Raw genomic sequence first — 8,684 nt, 5'->3', positions numbered from 1 at the left:
TGCCTGGCGTGGCAGTGGTAACTCTGGTGAGATTCATTTATTGAGATAAATTAACATTTGCATTTGAACTTCAAGAATTAGAAAGTAAAATAGTAAACATTCATGTTTCACTTTAAAGTACTTGTTGAGCAGTTACAGGGTGTTGTTGGCAGTTAAGTTGTCTTTATCTGCAGGCCAGGTCCAGCACAGGCCTCGGCTTGAAAGAAACTGCGTGCGCTCAGCTGCCTTAAGTAAAGTTTGCATATAGGGACGTATGCACTGGGGAGTTAGTTAACTGTCTGTTGTTGTTAAGGAGTGCGGAGAATGTAACGTTTGTTTGATGTTGACTTTTTTGTTTTTTGTTGTATTTTTTTAGCAATTAGTATACCTATGCCATTAGCCAGTATATATGTAGCTTTTTTTTAACGATGCTTCATGCTATATCCTGAAAGCTCAGGTATTACGGGTAAATAATATATTTGTTGCATTATTTTAGTTAGGTTAGGGTAAAACTGTTACACTGTGGTGGTTTCTCTCTCAACTGTACAGATTTTCCCAGGATGTCCAGATTTTTGCCTCATATTTTTAGTCTGTGTCTCATAAAACTGATTTTGTGGCAAATCATGGAGGACTGAAGTCAGAAAATAATGGCAGATATTTGAATTTCAGTCTTCATATCCTTCATAAAACTCATGCTAATGCAAAACTTGCTATTCTGTCATTTTCTATGTTTGCAAGAGCAATATTTAGAAATTGTCCCTATTTTTGGGCCTTTGTTCCCCCATTATTTGAAGTTTTGTCCATATTTCTTGCTCTAAGAGGTTGAAAGGTATGGATCAGTAGCACTTTTAACTATCTGATTATTGGCTCAGAATTTTGCTGTGTGCCTCCTGTGTCTGGCCTGAAATGTCTCACATTTATGCTTCCCTTGTGCAACATAACTCCATAGGTGAAGTGGTGGTTAAAAACTAAATAAAAATGGTACACTTACTCCTTTCAGTATTGCATTCAGTGGAAGGATGCCTTTAATAATTTGGAATAACTGTGAGAGGGTTACTAATAATTTTAACAAAGAAGCTCACAGGATGACTTAAAAGCATTCTTTTCGTGAATTAATTGTTTTCAGTATTACATGCTATGGACATATATTTAAAAATCTTAAGTGCAACAGACCCTTTCAATGCAGATCCCTAAGAAACTTATATGGACAGTGAACTTACTTTTGACCAACATGTGTCCAGTGTAAGAACTCCTATGTTGTATAGCTTATAAACAAAGGATTGTGTCTACATGTAGAGATGTCATTGCCCCCCCTTTAGACCACCATAGGCCAATCATTGAATATAATGCCCCCATTGCATGTATCTGTCCAGATACATGGAACAGCTGGAATGCCAGTAGAGATACCTTACTGAAAGGATAAAAGGTTTAAACATATCTTATATTGACCAACTCATAGCCCTGTTACTATACTAGGTATCCTACAGACCACTAAGAGCCAGTTCTGTAAGAAACTTGATAGAAACCTTGTCCCACTTTTACAGTCAATAATTGATTTATGGTGCAGGGCAATCTATAATGTGTGGAACACAGTATTTCTTCATATCTCCAAGAGTAAATAAGAACAAAATGCCATAAATCAGCTATAATTAAAATCATAGCAAACCCTATTGTAAAGAGACTGCAAGTGATTAAAAATGTAACTTCATGGCTGTCTGGGTAAGCACTGTATTAAATTGCATTTGTGTTTCTTTTGTTTTCTTTCTTTTTTTTTGAGGCTGAAAACTTTAAGTTCAAGTGCAAACCATTCTAAATCTGACAGCAAGAAGCCACAACTTTACACTTTGATAACTTTCACTGTGTTTTGTTAGGGAAAACTAACTGTCGTCTGTATATTTAAAACTATTGAAAAAACTATTGGAAGCCAAGGGAGGACAGTGAGATTGCCTTTTCAAGGGCAAAGTGCATCAGTTTCACTCAGTTATGGGTAAGTGATCACAGTATGAGAAGTTATACAGCAAAATCTGGGAAAAAGATGCCACATTAAAGGACTGAATGTGCAGTGTGCCTGGTAATGATACTATTGCTTTCTGTTTGTATTGCAAATGTCACATTTGTGCCCATCATGATGATTTAGTGAATCATGCTGGAATGAAGAAACATAAACGGAAAGCCATACCACTTTCGAATGCATGGACTTTACAAGTTACATGATGTCGGCTGTCATGTGAAACCTGTAGACAACAATATCAAGATAGCTGAGTTGAAGTTGGCAGCACATATTGCGTGCCATTCCAATATTGAGACAGTAGATCATAGGCGAGATTATTAATGACATAGCCCTCCACTAAACGAAATGTTCTGCACTCATCAAGAATGTTCTTGACCCAGCAATGCATTAAGAATTAATTTCAGACTGAGTCCAGTTAGACAGTGAGGAGATGTCCTACTCCTTAATAATTGAAGAAAGCACTGACATTGGCCTGGAAAAACAGCTTTGTGTGATGGTGGAATACTATAATCCTTCACTAGGCTCTATTGTCACAACATTTCTTGAAATGATATTGCTTGAATTGGAAACAGCAGAAGGAATATTCAGTGCAATTACCAAGTTTCTTGAGTCAAATTACTAATTAACAAATGCTTAGGCTTAGCAACTGATGGCTGCAATACTATGTGTGGAAGAAATAATTCAGTCATAACACGGTTTTGCGAAGTTTGCCCAGATATTGTGCACATAAAGTGTATACATCATTCAGTTCAACTAAGTTCACCTCATACACTGAAGGTGATACCAAGAAATGTTGAATTCATGATATCCGAGACCTATAACTGGTTTGCCCACAGTACCATTTGTCAGCTGAAATATAAGCAATTATTTGATTGCATTAATGTTGGCAAAGAACCACTTAAGATTTTGAGGTTGTCAGACACTTGGCTGTCTATCACCTCCTGCGTTCAGCAGGTCCTTGATCAATATGATGAACTGAAGCTTCATTTTCAGATAGCCAAAGATGAGCTGGATGACTACATAGCTGAGCTACTGTATCAGATGTTCAGTTCTCCAGAAAATAAACTTTACTTGCTTTTTTGTGTCCCATATTACAGGAACTGAACAGAGTGAACAAATTATTGCAGTTAGACAAAGTGAGTCCTGTAAAGTTGATGACTGAACTGTTAACTTTGTATCGAAACATGATTTATCAAATTGTAAGACCAAACACATTTACGTTGTTGGGAGCAACAATGGCTTTTGATCTGGAAAACACGTCTAACCATCTACCCCAAGCAGCTATTAACTATGGCAGTGAATTTCACTTATTGTTGCACGACTCTAACATTGAGCGCTGCTTGGCAGAGCAAATAAAAGACAGCTATTGTGATTTTCTGTTGGAATTCCGAAAGGAACTGCTTCAGAGATTGCCGGCAAATGTGCAACAATTAGAGTCTCTGACTGATCTCTCGCCTACTATTGTCCTTGGAGCACAGAAACCAAACCTGTCAAAGCTGTCATTTTTATCTTTGTACAAAGGGAATTTGGGAGACCTAGAGCAGTAGTGGATGTGAATCGGCACAATGGTGTGGTCAAACTTCAGTGATGACGACGTTGAGCAGTTTTGGATAACTGTAGGATGCTTCAGGAGATTTTGACTTTCTACAGCTGGGACATTTTGCCTTGCGTGTGTTGATGATGCCTTTCAATAATGCAGCTATAGAAAGAATTTCTCTGAAATGAATCTGAGAAACAGAATGCAGCAAGGCATGCTAGAAGCTTTGTTACGCATTCAAAGCTACATGAAGGGCAAAGGGATATGTTGCAATGGATTTATCCCAACAACAGCAAGGCTGAGTACATTCAATATGAAAATTTATTCGACTGATGATCATGATGACGATGATGCTCTACGGGATGAATATTTTGTAGTTACAGAAAACTAAGTATCAGATAATTAAGCATTAACCAAGGATGTTGGTGTGGTATATTAAGATTTACCCAAGGTTGGTGTGGTTTAATCATGAGGGCAAAGCCTGAATGATTAAATAAAGCCAACTGTGGGTAAATCTTAATATACAACACCACGGAGTCGGTTATTGCTATTATACAATGACGTTATTTAAGCAAAAAATACTTACTTTTCTTAAATAATGTCTTTGTAAAACAATGCCATGCTGTCCTTCCATGGCTGATAAGATATCCTGTTGCCTTTTTTGATGTACTGCGCGTGCGTATGAGACTTGTGTCCCCACACATAGCCAGTACATCAGTGCTTTGCAAAGGAAGCAATGGAGAAAAGAAGGTATGTTGTTCCGTTTAGTTTTCTTTTTTTTTTTAATTAAAAAAAAAGTTTCGGACAGTTTAGGGGTAGGAGAGAGACAGAATGGAGGAAACACAAAGAAAATCAAGTATGTGTCTTTAGTTTTGAATAACGTACCTGGTTTTCGTAGCATTTTCTCCGTCCTATCTCTGCTATGATCGGAATCCGGATTTTTTTTTTTTTAATTTTTAAAAATAAATAAATAAACGTTACAGTATATAGCAATGGAAAAAAGTCCAGGTGACCGAACCTTTTTCCATTGGTATATGCTAGGATTTGCAATGGGCATGCTGACCAATCAGCATGCTTGTTTTGGAATATTAATGACCAATCATTGTATAATTAAAATTAATTATTAGTAATTCATGATATATTCTACAATTAGTTTTATCACGTCACCACGTGCAGTGTCTTGTTACAATAAGGTTTATTATGACTTTAATTATAGCTGATTTATGGCATTTTGTTCTTATTTACTTACGGGGATATGAAGACATATATCGGGCTGGTTTTGGGATTTTTTTTTAAGTTAATTGTGCTGTTTTTTTAAGTTTCTGGCAACCCTGATCATTGTCTCCACATTTTAAATACTGTGTTGCAATCACATTAGCCTTGTTGTGGTGGAGACAATGTGGTGTCAAATATGATTACTACTGTGAAGGGTAGGAGGAATGGCAAAAGCTGCTGCACAAGTTTCATTTGGAATCAAATGGACTAACAGATACCCATAATGAGAACTTTGATTTTGTCTTAAAATATTGTTTTGCCTTTCCTAAAAACTGGCAGGGCCGGTGTTACCATTTTGGGGGCCCCAAGGCAACAGGATATCTATCAGACCCATTATTGAGTATAATGCACCAATTGGAATGTACCTGGCTAGACATCTCCAGCAGCTGGAGAGACCACAGAGGTACCTAACCAAGAGGATTACTGGCCTCAAATAGTTGCCCTATGCAGCACGATTGAAAAAGCTAAGACTGTTCTCTGTTGCATACCGCTTTCTCAGAGGCAATCTCTGTCTAACGTACAGAGCCATGTCCAACCCAGAATTGTTGAACATGCTCCATCTTAGCAAAACCAAATCTACTCGAGCTACACGCTCTAGGGATATAAACCTCAACACAACAATGAATAGAACATGCTGGAGGGATAGATTCCCTTCGCAGAGACTTCCCTTACTATGGAACAGGGTCCCGATCTACATAAGACAGAGCCCCTCACTGTCACTCTTCATGAGGAACCTTGATGAGTGGATGGGTAACAGAAAGTTCACACCGGGGATCACACCAACAGCACTACTAGATAGGAGGCAAGGGTACTAGCTGCTAGTACAAGGGTCTAGGGAACTACTAAAGGGGCGGTGAATACCGCACAATGTGGCTGGGCTAATATATGCCTTCGGGTAGATAGCCCAGTACCAACCTATGAACCTATGTCAAGCAGGGGGCCCCCTGAGCACTTCAAGTCTACGTATCACCTTGTCACTGCCACCCTTCCTAAGCAACATTTTAGTTCATACTGCAAAATTTTAGGAGTAGTGCACACAAACTGACCTGTAGCTACAGTACTCTTACATTACAACAGGTCTGTGTACCACACTATGTTGGACAATCTTCACAAGGGGATATTTACGGTTACTGGCATTTAGTTGCAACAATGATACATTGCAGTAACTTTATGTACAGGTCTGCACACAGATGAAATGGCATCCTAGACCTACTGTTTCAGCACCCTCCACACACACACACACACACACACACACACACACACATCCTCCAGTCTTCCCCTGTTTTTTCCTCCATTTTGGGCTCCCCACACTATGCACACTAATTTTTTCTTCCTTTTTTCTCATTTTGCCTTACTCTTCAGCTTTTTCAAGAAGCCACAACTTCCTATATGTTCTGAAGTGTGTTTTAAAGATTTTTTCTTTTTACACAATCTTTTCAACCAATGATGACTTAAAAAGAAATTATGACTGAGGAAATAAATTGTGTTGCTGTACAGCTTTAGTTTTCCTTGCATCCTTTCAACACATCTTTCTTGTCCAAGACAGCACAGTAATAACCATTTCGGAAATAACTCAAATAAGCCAGGGCCCAAGAAGCCATGGGGTTATACATGTTCTGGGATGTATTTTAGAGCATTTTCCCAGCCTTTTAATCCAGTGGTGACCTAAAAAAAATGAGTAAGAAAATAATTTGTCTTCTTTTTTTCCCTTCAAGAAAAATATAAGTTGTACCCAAGACTTAATATTTAAAGATGCCAAAATTGTAGCAACAGTAAACTAACAAGCTAGTTGTTATCTGGATACAGAAGTCCTATCTGGGAACTGCCTGCCTCCCTAACCCCCTCCCCCCAAAAAAGACTGCCTAAGTATTGCTCTGGTGTTAGGCTGGATTGAAAGCAGAGGTCCAAACTGCCACAGCCATGTATTTCAAGTGACCGCAGACATGCATAGACATAGCATGCCTCCTCATTCCTCAACCCAAACTGTCAAAGGCAGCTACCTGTATGCAATCCTGAAGTGTGATTGTAAGGAAAGTGAAACAGTGACTGTGGTAATGTATTCTACTGTGCTGTTTCTAGACAGTACCCTACCCCTACACAAGCCACAGTAACCTTCTTTGTACACCTCTGAGATCTGTGAGAAAAGTAAAAGAAAATAATGACCACACTGTCCTGAGTCCAAACACAAGCTATAATGACCTTATGGACACACCTGTAAGTTTGACTGTGATGAAAATTAAAGTAGTAATAACCACACAACCCCCCCCCCCCACACACACACAAAACCTACAACAGCTTCCTGTACACACACACATCCAAACAGGACTGCTGGCCATATCTAGCCTGTTCAGGTTAAAAAGCATAATCAGAAAATTAATGCATTTTTTCTCCTCATTTTTCCCCAACCAGCAACAGCTTTTGTGGGGCCCCTACAAAGTCAAGGATGATTAAGCGAGTCACCTGTATCCATTTATATAATCTGGGGAGTGGGGGCCCCAAGATTCTTAGAAGATGTGTGTCTAAATGTTCTAGGACATATTTTATGCCTCACTTTTGGAATATAATTACTTGTTAGCTAGATTTTTTACTGATACCCAGAAGAATAATGTACGTGTTCTGGCATTACTAGGTATGTGCACAGATAAAAATCTCTAATACCTTTTACACGCACACACTTACACACAAGTATAAGCCATAGCAATACTAATTTTGCACCACTGCTAGTGGCACACCAGATCAGTGACTGCTGTTTAGTAGTTAAACAGCAGGTGTAAGTCACTTTTATTTACCTCATTCAGAAGTAATGCAAACTTGTCACTATCCCTGATTTCACAGATCTTCCCTGATTTTGCTCATAATTTTGCTCTGCCCTTCATAAAAAGTTTGATTTGTTTGTGAATCATTCAGGACTGCAGTCAATAGATCCAGATATCAGAGGTTTATACTTATTGAGCAGAAAAATGCATGTTGATGCAAAATGTGTTATTCTATTAACTTTTAGAGTAATATTTAAAACATGTCCCTCATTTTGAGCCTTTAGTCTGGTATTATTGGTATTGCACTGAACTCTTTAGCAAAGAAGTTCGGAGTTACAGTATCTGCTCTTCTGCCAGTATTTATAAACCCCCTGTGTGAGAAAACCATCCCTGAAGATCAGAAGCATCAGCTGTTCTTAAACTCCAAGATGTGCATTGAGATTGGTTATGCTGGGCTGATGATCTCTCTAGTGCTTACCTTGCCTATGTTCATTACCAGCTTTAGTATAACAGAGTCATATCATAGCCCTGTTCAGGTTAAACAGCCTAATCAGGGCATTAATACATTTTCCTCCTCATTTTTCCCCAATCAGCCGTAGCTTTTGTGGGGCCCCCACGCAGTCAAGAATGTCTTGGGGGGCCCTTGCAGCCATGGGTATTGCCGGTATTTATAGCTGGATATATTGTTAATTTTAGTGAAGAGAACATCCACCAGCAGGGTTTAACTAAGCCAGGGGCACTATGTCAGTGGTAAAATATTTAATGGAATTGTGAAAGCTATTGCTTGATAAAACACTGTCACCATAAGCAGTGATATCTTTGAATTTTAAAGGAGATATAAATAAGAGTTATTACTCACCTGGTTTATTAAAAATGCAAGATTCATGTATTAGTTTTTGTTGTTTTGACAGACATGTTACAAAATATCAAGATAAGATAATTTGCAGTTGTTGGGGGCCCCCAGCGACTGCAGGGTTCGCTGGTGCCTAAAGCCGGCTATGAAAACTGGGAGGATTATAATATAAAGGCAATCATTATAGTTACAGACTTCCTTTCATATATGTCAACCTCTAAGCGGAATACATCTGAACAAAGGAAAAATAGGGGCGGGGGCAGAAGCCCCATT

The sequence above is a fragment of the Protopterus annectens genome, chromosome 1.part0, assembly GCF_019279795.1.
Source record: "Protopterus annectens isolate FY-2018-M chromosome 1.part0, PAN1.0, whole genome shotgun sequence".
NCBI lineage: Eukaryota > Metazoa > Chordata > Ceratodontiformes > Protopteridae > Protopterus > Protopterus annectens.
This window is presented reverse-complemented; position numbering follows the sequence as displayed.